The 25,409-nt window shown below is 49.8% G+C and overlaps 1 protein-coding gene across 3 annotated transcripts in view; it reads left to right on the forward strand.

Annotated features, from left to right (window-relative positions):
* The window catches only part of fyco1a (FYVE and coiled-coil domain autophagy adaptor 1a), a 353,805-nt gene that overhangs the window by 108,361 nt on the left and 220,035 nt on the right, over positions 1-25,409 (forward strand). The window lies entirely within an intron of this gene.

The following is a 25,409-nucleotide window of genomic DNA, read 5'->3' on the forward strand; positions in this document are numbered from 1 at the left end:
AGCTGTGTCATGACTCATGTAATGACACACATGTTCGTGATAGCCAATTTAGACACAAGATTACATGCTCCAACCATGGTAACTCATAGTTCAATAATAGCCATGTTATAGTCCCCAAAACACAGTACTTTGTTAGTATTCCATGTTGCTACGCACACATCAGTGATCCTCACTTCCTCCGTTGCAATATATTTTACACATATTAGAAAATCCACAGTAATGATAACTCTGCTTACAGCCTATCCTCAGCAAGGATTTGATTGCCAATTTAAAAAACCTGGGCTTTCGTTAGGTGCGAAATCGTTTAGCATAGTGAGCAAGTCGGAAGCAAAACTAAAAAAGTGGTATCACAGTGTGTTCCAATGTAACAAAATTTGCAAGTTCCTGAAATATTTTAAGTAGTGAAATACGTTGCTAATATTTCTAAGATATTGACTGCTAAAACGTTTTGCTTAAAATGGCACATCGCCAGCATAGTATTGCGTGCACATTTACTTCTTCAAGTCTGGCAAAACATAAACAGCTGATGCTAGGAAGTTTAATTTTGCAGTTTGTGTGTTGATTGTCGCATTACAAGTACTATATGTAGTCTGTCCATTTTATTAATAGAGCTTTATGCCTTAAGTGACTTTCAATATGTTTCATTTTGTGTATTTTACCTAAGAGATAGATCATCATTATTGCATAGAATTATGGACTCTTATGGGCAAATCATGATGCATATTTTCAATCCTTATCACCACTCTAAAAATGCTCTTGGATATGTTGATCAGTGCTGTACTTCACATTTGTACTTGTTTGGCCAATGATCAGCATGCTGCATATTAATTATAAGGGTTAATGCATTTTGTTGCAATTGCTCTTCATTTTCGTATTGTCAGTAGATCAGTTGTGGTAAGGAGACTGCATTCAAATTGTCTTATAAAAGCTTCTCTAAATTATTGAAGAACTTGGGACATAGTAACCTCCCTGTGCATACATCATATGAGTGTCATTGTCATTTATATTTCAAGTGTTATTGCAGTTTGTGAAAATGTCACAGACTCTATGCAGGCACATGTTGGTAATTCATGCAGGCACATTTTGGGATCTGCTAAGACTGTGAAATGTATTTACGGGTCCAAAATCAGGAAAAATCTGATCAGTAGAGATTGGATCGAAAAAAAACATTCATTAAGGACTGTTGTTACGAAACTCTGTTGATGTTATGTGCGAAAGTGGTCCAACCTGAAACGCAGGTTTTGTGCGGTGTACTTCTTCTTGGATGTTAGTGAGAAACGTTTGCGAAAACAGTGAGAACTCAAACCTCCTTTTCATTAATCAACAATAAAGTAGAAGAAAGATAATGAAACACGACAAAGAACAAGTTTATACTTCGACACATTAACAGTAAGCAATTAATCCCTCAAAGACTGGAAACTCCAAAGCATCTGTGTTCCCCATAATCCTAAACTCTACTGAGACCCTCCCGTTTCCCAAACAACCATAAACCAATTAGTCAAATCTAGCCAGTGAATCCCACACCGTACAGCTTAAGTGACTATGGTTTGGAAATGGTCTTTGGTTCAGTGAAGAATATGGGGCGGAATTCCCCCCCCCCCACGCCGGGTGGGAGAATCGCCGGGACGCCACGCGTGTCCAGCCACGCCGCCCCGACACCCGCACACGATTCTCCCCCCCCCCCGCCCCCAAAAACCAACGCGGCGAGAATCACGGCTGGCCGCTGGGAGATGGCGAGCGGTGATTCTCCGGCCTGGATGGGCCGCCCCAACACGACAGGTTCCCGCCGGCGCCGTCCACACCTGGTCGCTGCCGGCGGGAAATGCGCGGGAACGCTGGGAGTGGCGGTCTGTGAGGGTGGGGGGGTTCCTGCACCGAGGTGGGGGGGGCCTCCATTGGGGTTTGGCCCGCGATCGGTGCCCACTGATCGGCGGGCCGGCCTCTCTAAAGGAGGACCTCCTTTCCTCAGCCGCCCCGCAAGATCCATCCGCCATCTTCTTGCGGGGTGGCCAACCCGCGCATGCGCGGGTGACGTCATTTATGCGGCGCCGGCCGCGTCATTTATGCGGCGCCGCTTTTTACGCGGCGCCGAGGCCCAGCGCGCGTAAATTACGCGACGCCGCTCCTCGCCCCCCGGGGGCGGGAGAATAGGGGGCTGGGAGCGGGCTCTGATGCCGGAGTGAAACACTCCAGTTTTCACTCCGGCGTCGGCCCTTAGACTCCCGTTGGGAGAATCGCGCCCATGATCTTTTGCACAAACTGGCTTTTTGCCTTCAGCACTTCATCTCAAGCGGAGCTGTTTCCTGAGATTGGTTGTTCCGCTTTTTCTCTCTCGCTGTTGCTTCTTCACACCTCATCTATGTCAGACCTGCTTCCTGGCTTCACAGCATTCTGACCACTAAATGTACCAAGTGCAAAGGTCAGCCTCTTCTTTCCTTTTCCTTCCTTTCTCTTTGTTGCTGTTCAGACATGGTTTACAACATGCATGTCAGTTTGCTATTACTTGTGCAGAAAACAATACATTTATTTTAATAAAACCAAAGAGAAAATGCTGGAAAATCTCAGCCGGTCTGGCAGCATCTGTAGGCAGAGAAAAGAGCTAACGTTTCGAGTCCAGGTGACCCTTTGTCAAAGCTAAAAGCTTGTCAATGGGATTTCCCATTAATTTTAATAGCATCCTACCATTTTGAGACATGGCCCCCAAGAAAAAAAATAACGTATCAAAATTTCAACAGACTTTTTTATTTTCCGCAAGAATTTGCTTAACTTAACACTATTACAAAAATGTTTAGCTTGTTTTAACAGAACAGTAAATTCCAATAAACTTGGGCGGGATTCTCCGATCCCAGGGCTAAGTGTTGACGCCACAGTAAACGGCGGAGCGTTTTACAACGGCGTCATCTGGCCCCTAGGATCAGCGATCCTGCGGCGCACAGGGGGCCAGCACAGCACTGGAGTGCTTTACGCAGCTCCAGCTGCCGATACGGGCGGCAGCAGGGCCGGCGCGAGTTTGCGCATACGCGCCATGGCCGGCGCGAGTTCGCGCATGCGCGTGGGTTGCCTTCTCCACGCCGACCCCCGGGCAACATGAGGGAGCCCTACAGGGGCCCGGCGCGGAGAAACGTAGCCCCCCCCCCCGGATAGCCCGCCTGCCGATCGGTAGGCCCTGATCGCGGGCCTGGCCACCGTGAAGGCCCCCCTGGAGTCGGACCCGCCCCTCCCCCACACCAGGACGGCCCCCGCCACATGACCGCTGAGGTCCCGCTGGGTAGGATCACACGCGAACGGCGCCGGCGGGACTCGGCCAAACTCGGCGGACATTCGGCCCGTCGAGCACAGAGAATCACCGTGGACCCCGACCGACGTTGGAGTGGCGTTGCGTGATTCGTGCCCCCCCCCCCCCCGCCGATTCTCCAACCCGGCGCAGGCTCGGAGAATCCCGCCCCTTATATGCATTCTCGACAGTCCAAACTTATATACATTCTCAACAGTCCTTGTCTGTTATTAAGCTAAAAGGAGACTTTAGCAATTCATCTGTCTTGCTGGTGGCATCTTTTAAGGCAACATTTACTTCTTGTTTTGCATCCTTTAGGTTTTTAATTTCCATACTTGTGCAGTAAACTGTTCCATTCCAGCCAGTTTTCCTTGTTATGAATGTACTTGAACTTCATACTGATCCTGCAAATCTGTAAACACAGATTGGTGGCCTTGGATGCACCTTAGTCTTTGTTTACACTCATCTACTTTCTTCTTCAGTACATCTTCAGTACATCGTGTGATCTGCAATTAATTCTGAAAGTACCCAACCTCCTTTACTAACTTGTATTTTTCTGGCTCCGAGTTTTCTCGGTGCAACTTATATCTTTCTATCTGATTTTTGAACTCTCGAGTGGCGCTGAAAACAAATTCTTTACATCAATGCCCTGCTGCATTTTCCGAATCTTTCCATTGGCGCTGGTTAAATAATCCAGCAATTTATGATTATTCGCTGTCAGATCATTTGCCTTACTAAGAAGTACATAAGCTTGCAACTGAGAAACCTGCAGTTCATTTCGTAGTTGTTTCTCAGGTTTTCCTTAGTCTATTTCATAACCCCATGCCTAGCTGACAGATCTTGTGCTGCTTGCTGAGATTCAGCTGCTACCGTCTGCAAGTTCTCCCTTTTGTTCTTTAAATTCTCCATCTCGATATGAAAGTTCCTCAAATCCATGGAATCCTTTTGCTTCAACTGCTCCAGATCTGCAATTTGTTGCTGAAGTTTCTCTTTCTCTCCACGTGCTTGTTCACCTGCCGTTGAATTACTTGAAGGTCTTTACTTCTTTGCAGATTGCAGCTCCACATTTAACCCATCAGTTTCATGAATTTGGTTGGATAGCTGGGTCTTTTCCGCATTCTAAATTTGAGTTTTGATTGAGGTAATTTTCTCTCAATTTTTCCAACTCTTTGTGGCTCATTTTTACTTGTTCATTTAAATGTCTAACTTGAGACTGCAAGCTCATTGACATAACTTTTAGAGTCTTCTGCCATTTAGAGTTTTTCACTTTCAGCTGTTTCGAATTTCTGAGCAATGGGCGGGATTTTCCTGTCCCCCCCAACTGCGTGTTCTGTTGACCAGTTCGTAATCATCAGCTAGCCCTGCTGACTGGCAATTTGAACTTTTGTTCCTCCACATACATCCTAACAATCAAAGAGATTGAATTTTTTAATTCTCCAAAACCATCACCTCTCTAAGAGCTTCAAATGCTTTTGGGATGTTTAAAGCCCATATCCAACGATCAAAATAGTTTTCCTTTAATCTTTCTAATTCAAGGTGAGTTTGCCTGTGCTGTTTACTTGTGTTTCTGTCTGTATGCCTCAGGAACTAACTCGTATGCACTAAGGATAGCTCTTTTGACTGTCTCATAGTCCTTCCATCTCTCCTCAACCAAAGATGCATATATGTCAGTAGCCTTGACTACAAATTTACAAATGTATTGTCCAATTCTCTTGTGGCCATTTTATTTGTTTAGCTACATTTTCAAATGCTTCTACACCCTTCTCAAATTTTGGAAGAGCAAATTTTATTTTTTTAAGTACCCAATTCATTTTTCCAATTAAGGGGCAATTTACCACCTAACCTGCACATCTTTGGGTTGTGAGGGCGAAACTCACACATGCACGGGGAGAACGTGCAAACTCCACATGGACAGTGACCCAGGGCCGGGATCGAACCTGGGACCTCGGCGCCGTGAGGCAGCAGTGCTAGCCACCGTGCTGCCCCGAGCTTGTATAAATTTAAGCATCACCTCGCGAGGTTCATGTCTAAAACTACTTCCTTCCTCAGCCTGTCCTCGTGTCTCTTTTTTTACTTCCTGCATTTTAAGCTGAAATTCTCTCTATTTCTTTTTCTGCCATTGCTGACTTCTCCATTTCCAATTCCCTTTGCAAAGCTCTCTTTTTCCCTTTCCGCTCTTTCCCTTTTTGCTTTTCCTGCATCACTAGTTCAAGGTTTTTCATTTCTATTTCTTTTTGAAATTGAATTTTTAGCCAATTCAACTACGTCACTTTTTGAGAACTTGGTTGATCGGGCAACCCTAGGAATTTTAAGTGCTTCGCTATGCATTCAGTAATAGAGTCATAGATGTTTACAACATGGAAACAGGCCCTTCGGCCCAGCTTGTCCAAGCCGCCCAGTTTCTATCACTAAGCTAGTCCCACTTGCCTGCATTGGGCCCATATCCCTCTATACCCACCCTGCCCATGTAACTGCTTTTTAAAAGACAAAATTGGACCCGCCTCTACCACTGCCTCTGGCAGCTCGTTCCAGATGCTCGCCACCATCGATGTGAAAATATTTCCCCTCTGGTCACTTTGTATCTCTCCCCTCTCACCTTAAACCTATGCCCTCTAGTTCTAGACTCCTCTCAGCTTTCCTTATCTCTGCTGGTCTTCCTAATTCCAATTTATCTGCCAATTCCAACAGTTTAGCAATTGGCGCATTTTCAATTTTGCCGCGGTTATGTTGTCCGCTCCCAAATATGTTTGGACGAGAGTAGAGCCATTTCATCTGCAGCCTTTTTCTTTGAATAACCAGTTCTCACTTTCTTTCCACATTTCCCACACTCGTTGCCTTTTAAAAAATTAGATTCTTACACCAAAAGAATTATGCTTTTTAAAAACCCTGGATGAGGCCCCCGAATGATATGTTACGAAACCCCATTGATGTTATGTGCAGGAGTCTTCCAACCTGAAACGAAACACTGGTTCCATGTGATGTATTGTTTTTTTTGGATGTTAGTGAGAAACGTTTGTGGAAACAATGAGAACTCAAATCTCTCTTTCATCAAACAACAGTAAAAGTATTTATTAAAGTAGATGAAAGGTACCGAGACACTACAAAGAATAATCTTATACTTTGGCACACTAGCAGTAAGCACTTAATCCCTCAAAGACTGGAAACCCAAAAGCATCTGTTTCCCCCGTAATCCTAAACTCTACTGAGACCCTTCCATTTCCCAAACAACAATAAACATATTGGTCAAATCTAACCAGTCTCCCACAACGTACAGCTTAAGCGGCTAGGACTTGGGAATGGCCTCTGCGGGGTTCAGCGAAGAATACAGTCTTTTGCACAAACTGGCTTTTTTGCCTTTAGCACTTCATCTCAAGCCGGGCTGTTTCCTGAGGCTGGTTGCCCTGCTCTCTCTCTCTCTCTCTGTTGCTTCTTCAACACCTCATGCGTCTGATCTGCTTCCTGGCTTCACAGTATTCTGACTATTAAATGTATCAAGTGCACCCTGTTCCTTATTATTTTTGTTTCCACCCTTTCTTTTAATTGCTGCCCAGACATGGTTTACAACATACATGACAGTTTAATTTTATTTGTGCAAAAAACAGTACATTAATTTTAAAAGCATCCTGCCATGCCGACCCACGGTGGTCAATCACGTTACCTACATTGCTGGTATCCCGATCCTCTGGTTAATAACACATGTTACAGTAACTGAAGCAAAAGAAACCACATCAAAATACCCATTTCACAATTTACATATTGATACTATCCACAATAGTGAAATCCTTGCCAAAATGGTTAAATCAAGAGATTCACATCTTTGCTAAACCACTTTGCTGATATCTACGTCTAGGGATGTGCAATAAATGTTGGTCTAACCAGCGATGCCCACATCCCTTAAACGAATTAAAAAAAACATTAAGTTAAACATAATAGTGATGCTGCATCAAATGATACCAATGTTAAAATAAACAAATTACAATATCCATATTAGTTGCACCGCATTCATGGTACCCAAGTTAAAATAACACGTTACAGTGCCTATTTAATGATACCCACATCCGTAAGTGAGGACAGTCGCGATCCTGCCTTACTTATATGATTTAGGCTGAACTTGGAACTTGCTCCGAAGCAAGCTATTCTAATCATATGCAGATCATTGGTAAAATCATAGTTTCAATTTTGTGTGGAGCTCAGTATCTTCAAAAGAACAGATCTCAGATAAGATCAGCAATTCTATGTGACAAAGCAAGTTGTGACATTGAATTTGAAAATCTCATAAATCATGGGCTCGCAGTAGAAAAAATGAACTCTTGTTTAATGTTAAAAACCCAATTTATTCAATTCGGAACCTACCACCCTAAACAGTGTGACTCCAGTTGTAAAATATGTGATGATTCTAAATGTCCACTGAAGTGATTTAGTAAACCAATCGGCTACCAAACAAAATCGTAAGCGATATTAGAAGAGCTTATTAGCAACGACTTAGATGTTGTTTTGGGCAGTCCTTGTAGTGTCAACTTTGCATATAGTCTTCCTCACTAACACCTGGGGACTGGTGCTTATGTTAGTCAAGCATTTTAATATGATTAATCATAGATTGCAACATCGGGATTGTGGAACTAATGGGGGATTACAGACATGGGGAGGGTGAGGTCATTGCCAGATATGAGAACAACGAGGAGAATTTTAAAATCAAAATGTTGATGTAGTTCGGTGAGCACAGGTGAACGGGACTTGGTACGAGTTAAAATGCAGGCAGCAGAGTTTTGGATGACCTCAGGTTTCAGGAGGATAGAATATCAGAGACTAGGCAGGAGCAATTCTAAAAGTCACAAAGATATGAATGAGGGTTTCAGCAGCAGAAAAGCTGAGACTGGCAAAATGGGCAAAGTTATTTAGGTGGAAATTGATAGTCTGGATGACTAAGTGAATATCTGATCGGAAGCTCACCTTAGGGTCAAATAGAACACCAAGGTTGCAAACAGGCTGGTTTAATTGCAGACTGTAGCCAGGGAGTGGATGAAACCAATATCTGGGAATGGAATTTTGAGAAGGGATCGAAAACATTGGTTTCAATTTTACCGATATTGAATTGGAGGAGATTTCTGCTCATCCAGTGTTACATGTTATATAAGTAGTCTGAAAATTTAGAGACATTGGAGGAGTCTAGAGAACTGATGATGAAGTAGAGCTGCGTGTCGGAGCATACATGGTAAAACTAATGCTGTGCTTTCAGTTGATGCCACCGAGGGGCAGCATGTAGATGAGAAATAGGAAGGAGCCAAGGATAGATTGATGGCCAATTCCAGAATACAAAATGGACATTTGCAAAGATTGCAGGGAAAAATGGACAATGCTAAGAAAGCAGGCAGGCACAGAGCTTGTCTGCATATTGGAGAAACAGCTCCCAGACGAGACCGAAATTGTGGGCCCATTAGCATATGGATGGCCCATCTCCGGGAACAAAGGAAGATACTTAAGTAACCGATCTGGCCCCAGACGTCACGGCGCCAGTTCCCCAAACCGAAAGCAGAAAACAAAGCAGGCCAATGACCAGCCATCAGGGCACCCACCCCTTTATTGGCCAGGATCAATGCGAATGATCAAGAAATGGCTCAATTGACTTCCGGGTGCGGCGATGACCAGCTAGGTCGCACGTTTCGGCACCTCCCGTTTGAACGGACTTTTGGGCTCTTATTGGGAGCCCCAACGGCAATTTTTGACGGCTAAACCCATTGTTCGGTGAAACAGAAGGGAATCCCCCCGGATGTACATGGAGAAAGGAGATAATAGTGGCCGGATTGCAGAGGATCCTCTGGAGCAGCGGCAAGGAAGGGAAGTGACAAGCAAGATGGCGGCGGAGGGAGGCCGTTTGGTATGGGGCCCGGAACAGCAAGAGTTCCTTCGGAGATGTGTTGAGGAGCTAAAGAAGGAGGTGCTGGCCCCGATGCTGCAGGCGATTGAGGGGCTAAAGGAGGCGCAGAAGACCCAAGAATTGGAGCTTTCTGGCGTGAAGGCAAAGGCTGCCGAAAATTAGGATGAAATACAGGGCCTGGTGGTGAAGACAGAGACACACGAGGCACTGCATAAGAGGTGTATGGAGAGGCTGGAAGCCCTGGAAAATAGCTCGAGGAGGAAGAACCTAAGAGTTTTGGGTCTTCCCGAAGGTGCAGAGGGAGCGGACATCGGGGCATATGTGAGCACGATGTTTCATTCCTTAATGGGACCGGAGGCCCCGACGGGCCCCTTGGAAGTGGAGGGAGCATATCGAGTCCTTGCGAGAAGACCGAAGGCGGGAGAAATACCTCGAGCTATAGTGGTGAGGTTTCACCGCTATAAAGACAGGGAGATGGTCCTGAGATGGGCGAAAAAGACACGGAGCTGCAGGTGGGAGAACGCGGTGATCCGTGTGTACCAGGATTTGAGTGCGGAGGTGGCGAGAAGGAGGGCGAGTTTCAATCGGGCCAAGGCGGTGCTCCATAGAAAGAAAGTTAAATTTAGTATGCTGCAGCCGGCGAGACTGTGGGTTACACATCAAGGGAAACACCACTACTTCGAGACGGCAGAAGAGGCGCGGACATTCATTGAAGAGGAGAAGCTGGACTAGACTGGAGAGAGAAAGAACTTTTGTAATAAAGTAGTGGTGTGATTGCATGGGACTGGGAATCGGAAGGGGGGGGAAATTTTCTCTTTCCCCTCGATGGGGGGGGGGGGTATGGTGAACTGTGGGCGCCGGTGGGGAAGGAGAGGGGGAAGGAGAGAGGGAGCTGTGCCATTAGGGGCGGGGCCGAGTGGGAAGCGCGGGCTTTGCTCCCGCGCTATGGTAATTGTGGCGGGAAAAAGGGGCGCAGGAGGGAGGGGGCCTTACACAATGGGAGGCTGAGGATAAACGGGGGAAGCCGAGGTCAGCCAGATTTTGCTGACTTCTGGAAGCAACATGGGGGGAGCAATCACGCTAGAGGGAGGTCTAGCGTGGGGGGGGTGGGTAACTGGGTTGCTGCTGTTAAGGGGAAGGGGAGCTGCTACGGGATGGGATGGTCGGGACGGGAGGATACCGTTGGGGGGACAAGTGGGTGCGTGGGAACCGGGTGAGGAGCTGGTCTAAAAAAGGGGATGGCTAGTCGAAGAGGGGGGGGGGGTGGGTAAAGAGCCCCCCAACCCGGTTGATCACGTGGAACGTGAGAGGGCTGAATGGGCCGATTAAGAAATTAAAGGCAGATGTGGTCATGCTGCAGGAGACGCACCTGAAACTGGCGGATCAGGTCAGATTACGAAAAGGATGGGTGGGACAGGTATTTCACTCGGGCTTGGATGCAAAAAATAGAGGGGTGGCAATATTTGTGGGGAAACGGGTATTGTTTGAGGCGTGGACCATAGTGGCGGACAGTGGGGGTAGATACGTGATGGTGAGTGGCAGATTGCAAGGTGAGGCGGTGGTTCTGGTGAACGTATATGCCCCGAACCGGGATGATGCCAACTTCATGAAGCGTATGCTGGGGCGTATCCCCAACCTGGAGGCGGGAAAGTTGGTAATGGGGGGAGACTTCAACACGGTGCTGGATCCAGGGCTGGACCGGTCCAGGTCTAGGACCGGGAGGAGGCCGGCAGCGGCCAAGGTGCTTAAGGACTTCATGGAGCAGATGGGAGGAGTGGATCCCTGGAGATTTACTAGGCCTAGGAGTAAAGAGATCTTCTTCTTCTCCCATGTCCACAAGGTGTATTCTCGGATAGACTTCTTTGTCCTGGGAAGGGCGCTGATCCCGAAGGTGGCCGGGACGGAGTACTCGGCTATAGCCATTTCGGACCATGCCCCACATTGGGTAGATCTGGAAGTAGGAGAGGAAGAGGAACAGCACCCACTGTGGAGATTAGATATGGGATTGTTGGCGGACGAGGGTGTGTGTGTAAGGGTAAGGAGATGTATCGAAAGGTATCTGGAGATTAATGACGACGGAGAGGTTCAGGTGGGAGTGGTCTGGGAAGCACTGAAGGCGGTGGTCAGAGGGGAACTGATTTCCATAAGGGCCCATAAGGGGAAACAAGAGAGCAAAGAGAGGGAGAGATTGTTGAGAGAAATCTTGAGGGTGGATAGGCAGTATGCGGTGGCTCCGGATGAAGGACTATACAGGGAAAGACGAAGGTTGCACACGGAATTTGATTTGTTGACCACGGGCAAGGCGGAGGCACAATGGAGGAAGGCACAGGGAGTGCAGTATGAGTACGGAGAGAAGGCGAGCCGGTTACTGGCCCAACAACTGAGGAAGAGGGGGGCGGCGAGGGAGATTGGAGGGGTTAGGGACGAGGAGGGTGAGATGGAACGGGGAGCGGAGAGGGTGAACGGGGTGTTAAAGGCATTTTATGAGAGGCTGTATAAGGCTCAGCCCCCGGAAGGGAAGGAGGGAATGATGCACTTCCTAGACCAGTTGGAATTCCCGAAGGTTGAGGAGCAGGAGAGGACAGGACTGGGAGCACAGATTGAGGTGGAGGAGGTGGTAAAAGGGATTGGGAGCATGCAGGCAGGGAAGGCCCCGGGACCGGATGGGTTCCCGGTGGAATTTTATAGGAAATACGTGGACCTGCTGGCCCCGCTTCTGACGAGAACCTTTAATGAGGCCAGGGAAAGGGGGACGTTGCCCCCGACGATGACAGAGGCGACGATATCGCTGCTCTTGAAAAAGGACAAAGACCCGCTGCAGTGCGGGTCTGACAGGCCTATTTCCCTCCTGAATGTAGATGCCAAGCTTTTGGCCAAGGTGATGGCGATGAGGATGGAGGATTGTGTCCCGGGGGTGGTTCACGAGGATCAAACGGGGTTTGTTAAGGGGAGACAATTGAACACTAACATACGGAGGCTGCTGGGTGTGATGATGATGCCCCCGCCGGAGGGGGAGGCGGAGATAGTGGTGGCGATGGATGCAGAGAAAGCATTTGATAGAGTGGAGTGGGATTACCTGTGGGAAGTGTTGAGGAGATTTGGATTTGGAGAGGGGTTTATTGGATAGGTTCAGCTTCTATACAGAGCCCCGGTGGCAAGTGTGATTACAAATAGGCAGAGATCTGACCACTTCCGTCTATACAGAGGGACAAGACAGGGATGTCCTCTGTCCCCGTTACTGTTTGCGTTGGCAATTGAGCCACTGGCCATAGCGCTGAGGGGCTCTAGGAAATGGTGGGGAGTACTTAGGGGAGGAGAAGAGCACCGGGTGTCACTATATGCGGATGATTTGTTGTTGTATGTCGCGGACCCAGTGGAGGGGATGCCCGAGATAATGCAGACACTCAGGGAGTTTGGGGAATTTTCAGGATATAAATTGAATATGGGGAAGAGTGAGCTGTTTGTGATGCACCCTGGGGAACAGGGCAGGGGAATAGATGATTTGCCGTTGAGGAGAGTAACAAGGGATTTTCGGCACCGAGGGATCCAGATGGCCAGGAACTGGGGAACCTTGCATAAGCTTAATTTAGTAAGATTGGTGGAGCAGATGGAAGAGGACTTTAGGAGATGGGACATGGTGCCCCTGTCACTGGCGGGTAGGGTGCAGGCGGTTAAAATGGTGGTCCTTCCACGGTTTCTTTTTGTGTTCCAGTGCCTCCCTGTGATGATTACAAAGGCCTTTTTCAAGAAAGTGGATAAGAGCATTATGAGTTTTGTGTGGGCTGGGAAGACCCCAAGATTGAAGAGGGGGTTCCTGCAGCGTAGTAGGGATAGCGGGGGACTGGCACTGCCGAGTTTAAGTGACTATCATTGGGCCGCCAACATATCAATGGTATGCAAGTGGATGGGGGAAGGGGAGGGAGTGGCGTGGAAAAGACTAGAGATGGCGTCCTATAGGGGAACCAGCCTAAAAGCATTAGCGACGGCGCCTTTACCGTTCTCCCCGAAGAAATACACCACAAGTCCAGTAGTGGTGGCAGCGCTGAAAATTTGGGGGCAGTGGAGACGGCATAAGGGAGTGACGGGTGCCTCGGTGAGGTCCCCGATAAGGAACAACCACAAGTTCGTCCCGGGGAAGATATATGGGGGATTTAAAGCTTGGCAGAGAGCAGGGATTGTGAAATTGAAGGATTTGTTCCTAGGCGGGACGTTTGCGAGTCTGGGAGCGCTGACAGAAAAATATGAGTTGCCACCGGGGAATGCATTTCGATATATGCAACAGAGGGCTTTTGCGAGGCAACAGGTGAGGGAATTTCCACGGCTCCCGGTGCAAGAGATTCAGGACAGAGTGATTTCGGGGGCATGGGTGGGGGTTGGTAGGTTGTCAGATATATACAGAGAAATGAGAGACAAGGGGGAGACGATGGTGGAGGAGCTGAAGGGAAAGTGGGAAGAGGAGCTAGGGGAAGAGATTGAGGAGGGGCTGTGGGCAGATGCCTTAAGTAGGGTAAACTCTTCGTCCTCATGCGCCAGGCTCAGCCTGATACAATTCAAGGTTCTACATAGGGCACACATGACTGGAGCAAGGTTAAGTAGATTTTTTGGAGTGGAGGATAGGTGCGAGAGATGCGCGGGATGCCCAGCGAACCACACCCACATGTTTTGGTCATGCCCGGTACTGCATGGGTTCTGGGTGGGGGTGGCGAATGTGCTTTCAAGGGTGGTGGGGGTCCGGGTCGAGCCAGGCTGGGGGTTGGCGATATTTGGGGTTGCGGACGAGCCGGGAGTGCAGGAGGCGAGAGAGGCTGATGTTTTAGCCTTTGCGTCCCTAGTAGCCCGGCGAAGGATATTACTTATGTGGAAAGAAGCTAAACCCCCAGGCATGGAGGCCTGGATAAACGACATGGCGGGGTTTATAAAATTGGAGCGGATAAAATACGCACTAAGAGGTTCGGCTCAAGGGTTCACCAGGCGGTGGCAACCGTTCCTCGACTATCTCGCAGAATGATAAGGGAAATGGGAAAGGTAGCAGCAGCAACCTAGGGGGGAGGGGGGGAGGGGAGGGCCCATCCGAGCCCTCAGGGGTTTTGTACAGGTGTTTGTATATGAGTTATTTATATTGGTTTTTGTGACTTTATTATTTTGGATATTGGCTAGTTTTTATTTTTGTTGCTGGCAGTTGCCGTCTAGTTAATATATTATTTATTCTTAAAAATAACGGTCATCATCATTATTTATATTGTTTTAAAGTTGCAAAAGGGGAACATTTTGTACTGTCTTTGTTTGACCGAAAAATTTGAATAAAATATATTTAAAAAAAAAAGAAATGGCCCAATTGATTGGGGCCAAGTTCGAGGCCCGCCCAAAAGCGCGCGAAGCCCCCTTCGGGTATAAGAAGGCCCCAAGAGAGAATCGCTCTCTTGGAATCGGCTCTCAAAGCGGAGAGACCCTTCCACCAGCTACACCAGAAGCAAGTAAGTCCAAGGTCAACGTTCGCTACCAGACGGACGACCTTAGCTGTTCCCCTCTACCACTTCGACCCCAGCAGCCTCAGAACCGAACAACGGCCATTGTTCCTCTGACTGAGTGGGCGCCCGAAGCTAAGTATAGGCTTTAGTAGTAGTGATAGTTTAGTCTGTAGTATTTCGTGCATGAGTCGATATTACTGTGTGTGTAAATAAATAGTATTGACGAGACTTCCGATAGCGGCCATGACCTGCTAGGTCACGCGAACGGCAGCTCCCGCCGGGACCGGTGTTTTGGGCCGCTACCAGCCTCCCCGAACAGGCGCCGGAATGTGACGACTAGGGGCGTTTCACAGTAACTTCATTGAAGCCTACTTGTGACAATAAGCGATTTTCATCCTCCCCGTGTGTGCGTGGGTTTCCTCCGGGTGCTCCGGTTTCCTCCCACAGTCCAAAGATGTGCAGGTTAGGTGGATTGGCCATGATAAATTGCCCTTAGTGTCCAAAATTGCCCTTAGTGTTGGGTGGGGTTACTGGGTTATGGGGATAGGGTGGAGGTGTTGACCTTGGGTAGGGTGCTCTTTCCAAGAGCCGGTGCAGACTCGATGGGCAGAATGGCCTCCTTCTGCACTGTAAAATTCTATGAAAAGGAGCGGCGGCGGCAGTTAACAGGAGGGACCGGCGTGGGAGAGCCCCTGCCTGCTGGATATGGAGAGGACCAGGAGCGGAGCCGGCAGACGCGTAAACCCGGGGAAGAAGGTCGTGAAGGTCCGGGAGGACAAAATGGCGGCCGGAGAGGATCGGGAGGTGTGGGCCCAGTGGGCCAGAGAATAGCAGGAGCTCCTTAAAAACTGCTTCATGGAGCTGAAAACGGAGATGCTGGCCTCCATGGAGAGAATTGTGGTGACCCAGAAGGCGCAGGAGAAGGAGATCAAGGAGGTGAGGAGGAAGGTGGCGGAGAACGAGGACGAGATCCTGGGCCTGGCGGTGAAGGTGGAGGTGCATGAGGTGCTCCATAAGAGATGGCACGAGAGGCTGGATGACCTTGAGTGCAGATCTCGGAGCCACAATCTGTGGATCCTGGGCCTCCCTGTAAGAGCGGAGGGGGCGGACACAAGCACATACGTGGCCACAATGTTGGGGACGCTGATGGGCGTGGGGGCCTTCCCGCGGCCCTTAGAGCTGGAAGGGGCACACAGGGTTCTCGCCTGAAAGCCGAGGGTAAACGAGCCACCGAAGGCGATGGTGATACGGTTTCAGCGCTCGCCAGACCGGGAGCGAGTCCTGCGGTGGGCAAAGAAAGAGAGGAGCAGTAAGTGGGAGAATGGCGAGATCCGAATTTACCAGGACCTGGGAGCTGAGCTGGCGAGGAGACGTGCAGGTTTTACCTGGACGAAGGCAGTCCTCCAAGGTAAAGGGGTGAAGTTTGGGCTCCTGCACCTGGCGAGACTGTGGGTAACATACCAGGACAGGCACCACTATTTTGATACCCCAGACGAGGCGTGGTCATTCATCAGGCAGGAGAAGCTGGACCTGAACTAAGGGACTGTTGTATGGGGGTGAAATGTGCGGGTGGGAAGGGACCGAGGGGAGGACGATGGGTAAAGCATAAGTTTATGGGCATGTCTGCCCTAGTTTGGTTGGTGGTTTTGTTGTTTGTTTTGTTTGTTTTCCAGGTGTTTTGTTTTCCAGGTGTACGGTGCTAGGAGGTGGGAAACGCCCGGGACGGGCTGTCCGGTACACGGGGAGTCCCCAGATGGCGCTTGTCCCTCTACCCTGCGGGGGAGAGGGGTAGGGCGGCCCGAAGGAGGCAACGACCTTCTTCCCCGGGTTTAAGGGTTGATATATAGAGGCGGGAGCGGCCGGGGTCAGCATGGGTGAGCTGACTCACGGAAGCACAATGGGGGAAACCAAAGCTAAGCAGATGCTTGGCAGGGGTGGGGAGGGGGGGAAGGGGTGCTGCTTTGCTGACTGAAGGGGAGCCAGGTGAGGGGTATGGTTGGAGAGTCGGGCAAGGGGGCCGCCGGGGGGAGAGCTGGAGGAGGGAGGCGGGGGCACGCGGTTGGCCGAAAAAGGGAGATGGCTAGTCGGCGGGATGGGGGGGGTGATTACCCCCCCCCCGACCAGGCTGATCACGTGGAACGTGAGCGCCCTGAATGGCCGGTCAAGCAGTCCCGCGTGTTCTCGCATTTGAAGGGGCTGAAGGCGGACGTGGCCATGTTGCAATAGACCAATAGACGCACTTAAAGCTCGCGGACCAGACGAGGCTAAGGAAAGGATGGGTGGGACAGGTGTTTCACTCGGGGTTAGACTCAAAGAACAGAGGAATGGCTATTCTGGTTAGTAAACAAGTGGCATTTGAGGCGGGGAGCATCGTGGCGGATAAGGGGGACAGGTATATAATGGTGAGTGGCAAGCTGCAGGTGGTGTTAGTGAATGTATATGCCCCGAACTGGGACGATGCGGACTTTATGAGGCGCGTGTTGGGTAGGATCCTGGACTTGGAGATAAGTCACCTGATTATGGGAGAGGACTTTAATACGGTCTTGGATCCGAGCTTGGATCGCTCCAAGTCCAGAACGGGAAAGAGGCCGGCGGCGGCCAGGGCCTTGTGGGAGTTCATGGGCCAGATGGGGGGAGTGGACCCCTGGATATTTACGCGGCCAAGGACGAAGGAGTTTTCCTTTTTCTCCCATGTCCATAAAGTCTATTCACGAATAGACCTCTTTGTGTTGAGTAGGGCGTTAATCCCGAGGGTGGAGGGGGTAGAATACTCGGCCATTGCGGTCTCGGACCATGCCCCGCACTGGGTGGACCTGTGACTGGGGGTGGAACGGGGTCAGCGCCCTCTCTGGCGACTGGATGTGGGGCTGCTGGCGGACGAAGAGGTGTGCAGGCGGATAAGGAGGAGTATTGAGAATGATGGGGGAGCGAATGACACAGGAGAGGTTACGGTGGCAGGGGTTTGGGAGGCTCTGAAGGCGGTCATTAGGGGAGAGTTAATCTCCATTAGGTACCATAGAGAAAAGAAGGGGAGGGCGGAGAGGGAGAGACTGGTGGGAGAGATACTCAGGGTGGATAGGTGGTACGCGGAGGCCCTAGAGGGGGGGCAGTTGAACGAGCGCCGGAAATTACAGGCGGAGTTTGACTTGCTGTTCACGGGGAAGGCGGAGGCGCAGCTGAGGAAAGCGAAGGGGGCAGTTTATGAGTATGGGGAGAAGACGAGTAGGATGCTGGCGCACCAGCTACGCAGGAGGGAGGCAGCCAGAGAGATTGGGGGGAGTGCGGGATAGTTAAGGCAACATGGTGCTGAGCCCAAGGGGGTCAATGAAGTCTTCAGGGAGTTCTGCGGAAGGTTATACGAGTCGGAACCCCACGTGGAGGGGGAAGGGATGAGGCGGTTCATGGATCGGTTGAGATTCCCAAGGGTGGAAGCAGAGCGGGTGCAGGGACTGGGGGCCGCGATTGGGTTGGAGTAGGTAGTCAGGGGGCTAGCAGACATGCAGATGGGCAAGGCCCCGGGCCCAGACGGCTTCCCCGTAGAATTTTATAAGAAGTTCTCGGAGCTGTTGAGCCCGCTCCTGATGAGAACCTTCAATGAGGCAAAGGAGAAAGGGATCCTCCCTCCGACAATGTCGCAGGCATTGATCTCGCTTATCCTGAAGAAGGAGAAGGATCCGCTTCAGTGTGGGTCCTACAAGACGATATCGCTCCTGATGCCAAGCTGTTGGCAAAAATTCTGGCCACCAGAATAGAGGACTGTGTCCCAGGAGTGATCGGGGAGGACCAGATGGGGTTTGTTAAGGGCAGGCAGCTGAACGCAAATGTGAGGAGGTTCCTGAATATTATCATGATGCCCTCGGAGGAGGGGGAGGTGGAGGTGGTGGCTGCGATGGACGCGGAGAAGGCCTTTGATAGGGTGGAGTGGGAATATCTGTGAAAGGCGCTCGGCAGGATTGGATTTGGGAGGGATTTATAGGGTGGGTCAAGCTGTTGTATCAGACCCCTGTAGCGAGTGTGTCCACAAATCAGCTAAGGTCGAAATATTTCAGGCTGCACCGGGGGATGAGACAGGGGTGTCCCCTGTCCCCGTTGCTGTTTGCCCTGGCAATTGAGCCGTTGGCCATTGCGCTCAGGACTTCGGGGAATTGGAGGGGACTGGTGCGCGCACGGGAGGAGCACCGGATCTCCCTCTACGCGGATGACCTGCTGTTGTATATTTCGGACCCTTTAGAGGGGATGGGGGAGGTCATGCGGATCCTGGGGGATTTTGGGAGGTTCTCGGGGTATAAGTTGAACGTGGGGAAGAGTGAGCTGTTCGTGGTCCACGGTAGGGGCGGGAGGAGAGACTGAGGGAGCTCCCGCTCAGGATAGTGCAGAGGAGCTTTCGGTACTTGGGGATACAAGTGGACAGGAACTGGGATGCCCTGCACAGGCTCAACTTAACCCGGCTAGTGGAGCAGATGGAGGAAGAGTTTAAAAGGTGGGATATGCTCTCGCTTTCCCTAGCGGGACGGGTGCAGACTGTGAAGATGACTGTTCTCCCCAGGTTCCTCTTCGTATTTCAGTGCCTCCCCATTTTCATCCCCAATATGGACCCCGATACAGAATAATAATATAATAATAATAATAGTCGCTTATTGTCACAAGTAGGCTTCAATGAAGTTACTGTGGAAAGCCCCTAGTCGCCACATTCCGGCGCCTGTTCGCGGAGGCTGGTACGGGAATTGAACCCTCGCTGCTGGCATTGTTCTGTATTACAAGCCAGCGATTTAGCCCACTGTGCTAAACCAACCCCTGGATTTGTTCCGGGTAGGTTGGATGGGGGATACCAAGGCTGGTATAGGGCAGGTATTAGGAGTATGGGGGACCTGTTTATAGATGGGACTTTCCCTAGCATGCAGGCACTGGAGGGGAAGTTCGGCCTACCCCTGGGGAATGCGTTCAGGTACCTCCAGTTTTGGGACTTTCTTAGAAAACAGGTGGGGACATTTCCGGCTGCTGCCCCCGCGTAGGATCCAGGACAGGGTGGTGTCTGGCATCTGGGTAGGGGAGGGGAAGGTGTCGGACATATATCAGGAGCTGCAGGAGGTGGAGGAAGACTCAGTGGAGGAGTTGAAGGGCAAGTGGGAGGAGGAGCTGGGTGAGGAGCTGGATGAGGGCATGTGGACTACGCCCTGGGCAGGGTGAACTCCTCATCATGTGCCAGGCTCAGTTTAATTCAGTTTAAGGTGGTTCATCGGGCGCATATAGCGGCGGCAAGAATGAGTAAGTCTTTTGGGGTGGAGGACAGGTGCCCGAGATGTGCAGGGAGTCCGGCGAACCATGCCCATATGTTTTGGGCATGCCCGGTGCTTAAAGAATTCTGGCAGGGGTTTGCAAGGGTGATGTCTAGGACTTTGGACACTCGGGTGAAGGCGAGTCCAACAGTAGCGATATTTGGGATGTCGGAGGATCCGGGGGTGCAGGAAGCGAAAGAGGCCGAGGTACTGGCCTTTGCCTCCCTGGTAGCCCGGAGACGGATCTTGCTAATGTGGAGGGACTCAAAACCCCTGGGTGTGGAGACCTGGGTTAGCGATATGGCGGGGTTCCTCAGCCTGGACCGAATAATGTTCGCCTTGAGAGGGTCCTTGATGGGGTTCTCCCGGCGGTGGCAACTTTTCCTTGACTTTCTAGGGGAGCAGTAAAGTGTCAGCAGCAGCAGCATCCTGGGGGGGAGGGGGGGGGGTCAGGTGGGGGTACTGTTGATATAATGTGAGTTGGGCATAGAGACAAAATCCACCTTGTTCTGTTTAAAAAATATATATATATTCTGTTGTGTAAGTAGTTTCACTGTAAGCTTTGGGATATGTTTATTGTTATTTTTTATTCCTATCTGTATTTCTATTTTTGTTATGTAAAAACGCTCATTGGGAGACTTTAATAAAACATTTATTTTTTTAAAAATAGTATTGACTTTGAACTAACTAACTGGTGTACCGACTCTTTGATCAGTATTCGGGTTTGAACCTTGTGGTGGTATCGAAAGATACCTGGCGACCCTAAAGCAAAGGTAATTAGAATTAAGGAAGGTGACCGTATTGTCCGCCATATTTAGAAACAATCAAAGAGAGCAACAAGATCCATGGGGGCTATCAGAGATGTGGATTCATCAAGTAATCGCCTGACAATTCAGACAATAACCAACATCCCCCTGTATTATCTGTATTATTCTGGTTATTTTATCAAACAAATGGGTCTGGCCCTTGAAGTCCTCAAAATGAATCCTCAAGACTTTATGTCAACCAAGTGCAAGGAAATATTCTTACTATCTCCAACCCCCTCCCAGCTGATGAAATGGTGTTCAGGGAGGAAACATTGAGTGGAACAAGGAGTCAGACAGATTGATATGCACTGGATATTTAACTTCAATGTTTGACCAAGAGGCTCAGTAGTTAGACACTGCGGACTGACCCCTGAAACTCCTATCAGGTGCAATGGGAACCAAAAAAGGGAGTAACCTACTTGACCCAATCCTCACCAACCTACTTGTTGCAGAGACATTTGTCTAGGGTAGCATTTGTAGAAGCGAACACTGCAGACTCTTATCTTCATAATAGGGATGATCATCATGTGGTCATGCTAAGTAGGATAGACTAAGAACAGATTTAGCAGATTAAAAATAGGCATTCATGACAGACTGTGGGTTACCAGCAGCAGAATTGTACATCAATGTTATCTGTAGCTTCTTGGCCTGTCGCCTTCCTCACTCATGCATCAACGAGCCGATTGATCAATCCTGTTTCAGTGTGTAATGTTGAAGGATGCACCAGTAGCAAAAACCTAGTGAAGTTACTTACAGGCTAAATGTGAGGAACAGTTGACTATAAACAAGTTCCTGCAACAAGTTCCATGGCCCTACCACTTTGTTGAGAACCGTAGCAAATAATCAGGAACCTAATGGGAAAAGGAGGCTTCATGAACATTCTATCCTCAATCATAGCAGAGCTCCCCATGGGTTTAAGGGCTTAAATATTGACAAGGCTCTTCAGCCAAAAGCGCTAAGTAGATGACCATACACAGCCATCATTTAGCTGTTCATTGGGTTAAGGTGGATAGAGGGGAAATTTGATCATAGATAATTTTGTTTCTTCTGGATAGGATATACAAGGGCAATTATCCATATTGTCATTTCTGCAAAGGAATAGTTTAGCTAAGGAAATAGCGAGGTCTGTTGCAAAGGTCTTCAGTGCTATGGCTGGGGTTCGGTTGCTAAGGTCCCCTACCATAAATGCTTGTGACATCAAGAAGTGGGTGAGTCGAGGTTATGAGCTCTGACAGTGTAGTTATATATCCAAGTTACTGGACAGCAATACATTATGTTGATGGAAACAATAAATTGCAAAGGGACAGGAGGCGGTGGCACAATGGTATTGTCACTCGACTAGTAATCCAGGATAATGATCTGGTGACCTTGGTTTGAATCGCACCACGGCTGATAGTGGAATTTGAATCTGGGAAAAAAAACTGCAATTAAAAGACATCAAACCATTGTCAATTGTTGTAAAAACCCATCTGGTTCACTAATGTCCTTTACGGAAGGCAACAAACCTGGTCTGGCCTACTTGTGACTCCAGACCCACAGCACTGTGGTTGACTCTTAAAATGCCCTCTGTTCAAGGGCAATATGTGTTGGCCCAGCCAAAGACGCCCAGATTCTGTGAACATATATTTTTTTTTAAATGACACATCGGTCGGGATTCTCTCAGCCCACGCCGGGTTGGAGAATTGCCGGGCCAGGTGCGATCGTGCGATGCCGCCCCGATGCCGGTCCACCGATTCTCCGGAGAGCGGAGAATCGGCGCCATTGGCGCGGTCGGCATGGCGGCAGTCGGGGGCCACTCTACGCGGTCCCCCCGCCGATTCTCCGCCCGGGATGGGCCGAGCGGCCGTAAAAAAAATCTGAGTCCCGTCGACGCCGTCCACGTGTGGTCTTACCCGGCGGGACCTTGGCGTACATCCATCTGGGGCGGCCTGGTGGGTCCGACCCCCAGGGGGGAGGGGGCCTCTGCTGTGGCCAGGCCCGCGATCGGGGCCTGCCGATCGGTGGGCGGGCCTCTTGGGCTGGGGGCCTCTTTTGTTCCACGCCATCCCTGTAGCCCTACGCCATGTTGCGCTGGAGCGGAGAAGGGAGCCGCCGCACAATCGCGCCGGTCCCACTGCGCATGCGCAGACCCGCGGTGCCCATCTGTGTCCCGTGGGTTGCTCCAGTGCCGTGCTTTGGCCCCCTGTGGGGGTCAGAATCGCTGTTCCTGAGGACATGTTGACGCTGTCGAGAAACGCGACGGCGTTTACGACAGCGTCAACACTTAGCCTCAGGATCAAAGAATCCTTCCCATCAAGTTTAATGTGTGAGATTATCCACTTGGTATCCTAAAGAGCCATTTTCTTGAAGCCATTGTGCAAATCACTAAAAACTAGCACTTGATGCTAAAAGTAATCAATAAGACTCATAAAATGTTGATCATTATCTCAAGAAAAGAAAAGTGAAGAATTTATACATCAGTTGCTCAGATCCCATTTGGAATACTGCAATCACATTTGAGCACCCGCAGATCAAGAAAGATGTATTAGCTTTGGAGTACAGTAAATTTTTACAGGAAGATACCAGAGCTTTACAGATTAAACTATGGGAAAAGGCTGCATTAACTTCCTTGTATTCCCATGGGCTCAGAACGACAAAGGGTAATGTAATCACGGTACTTTCTTCATTGATTAAAGAATATAACAGGACAGATATTTCCTCTGGCGGAGGAATCCAGAACAAAAGAGCATAATCTTAAAATCAGAGCTCAGGGGAGGGTTCTCCAAACCCCCGCCGGGTCGGAGAATCGCCAGGGGGCGGCGTGAATCCCGCCCCCGCCGGCCGCCAAATTCTCCGGCACCGGAGAATTGGCGGGAGCGGGAATCGTGCCGGTCGGCGGCCGCTCACAGCGGCCCCCCCCAGCGATTCTCCGATCCGCAATGGGCCGAAGTCCCGCTCGTTCTATGCAGTCCCACCGGTGTAAATTGGACTAGGTCCCTTACCGGCGGGACCTGGGGGGCGCGGGGCAATCTGGCCCGCGATCGGGGCCCACTGATCCACGGGTGGGCCTGTGCCGTGGGGGCACTCTTTTCCTACGCACCGGCCGTATAGGCCTCCGCGATGGCTGACGCGTACGTGAACCCCCCCCCTGCGCATTCGCAGGGATGACGTCAGCAGCCGCTGACGCTCCCCTGCATGCGCGGAACCGTGCAGGCCGGCGGAGTCCTTTCGGCCCCGGCTGGCGCGGCGCCTAAGGCCTTCCACGCCGGCCAGTGGGGTGCCAACCACTCTGGGGCGGGCCTGGCCCCTGAAGGTGCGGAGGATTCGGCCCGACGCCAGAGTGGTTCACGCCACTCCGTCCCGCCAGGACCCCCCGCCCCGCCAGGTACGGGAGAATCCCGCCCAAGACATTTGGGAATAAAGCCATGTAAGGAACGATGTGAATGCAGAGTCAATTAAAAGTTCCAGGACTAAAATTGGTAAGTTGTTTTGTTGGGTAAGGGTATCAAGGCATCTGATGTGAAGGGCTGAGATACAGATCATTCCATAGTCTAACAGAACAGATTTGAGGGGCTGAATGGCCTACTCTTGTTCATATGTATTATTGAAGCTGCCAAAGGAAACTGGTTGCTTGTCCCTTTAGTACTCTCGCCTAACTCCCCAAAATAAACCACTCTCCCCTTTGCCTGTCCTCTTCACCCCAATTGTTTCTCATCCTCATGTTCTCCTCTACCTCTAACATCCCCTCCGCCCTCTCCTCTGTGCGCTCCTCATACATCCCTTGCTTCTTAACAGTCCATACAGGTGTTAAGCACTGGGACACACATGAGCAGGCTGCGGACTGGTGAGCAGATGACAACCAGGTGAGAGTGAACAAAAATCACAACAGCTGCCAAGTGACATACAACAGCAGAGAGCAGGCTGGGGAGCAGTGGAGTGCAGGCAGGAGCATTCCGATACTAAAGACCACCCGCTGACTGGAAACAAATAAGAAGAGCCTGCTGCCCTTTTGAATTAACCTCTCCAATAGTGTCTTATGGGTCAAATGTTGCGTTGAGATAAATAGTGAAAGCACTTCATGGAGCCTGGTGTGATTGTTAGACTTAAAATAGCAAGGTGGTGCAGTGGTTAGCACTGCTGCCTCACGGCGCCGAGGACCCGGGTTTGATCCCGGCCCCGGGTCACTGTCCGTGTGGAGTTTGCAATTTCCCCTCGTGTCTGCGTGGGTCTCACCCCCACAACCCAAAAGATGCGCAGGGCAAATGGATTGGCCACGCTAAATTGCCCCTTAATTGGATTTTTTTTAAAAAATGAATTAAAATGCTTACATTATGAAATTCAGTTAGATCACAGCATCTTTATGCGACTGGTTTCTGATTAAAACACATTGCCCCACATACAAATTTCAATTAAAATTAAAATCCTCTCAACTGGCATTGCGTGAGTTATATTTTAACCATGCTGGCTTAGCCGTCCAAGTTTTCTGTAAGCTGCCGTTAATTATCAAACCAAGGACAAAAATTTATTTTGCCTTCATCCAGATTACAGGGTCGTCGAGCAACTTTTTTTTAAGGCTGCTAATTCCACATAAATAGTAATCTGGATAAAAATATTACTCATCTCCGTTGTTACTTCAGACTATATTCAAATAGCAGATGGAATATGTGGAACTCTCTTTTGGAAGTCATTTCCAGTTCCTGAATAGCACTGTCTTAGGAAAGGCTCTTGTTT

The sequence above is a fragment of the Scyliorhinus torazame genome, chromosome 6 (genome assembly GCF_047496885.1).
Source record: "Scyliorhinus torazame isolate Kashiwa2021f chromosome 6, sScyTor2.1, whole genome shotgun sequence".
Taxonomy (NCBI): Eukaryota; Metazoa; Chordata; class Chondrichthyes; order Carcharhiniformes; family Scyliorhinidae; genus Scyliorhinus; species Scyliorhinus torazame.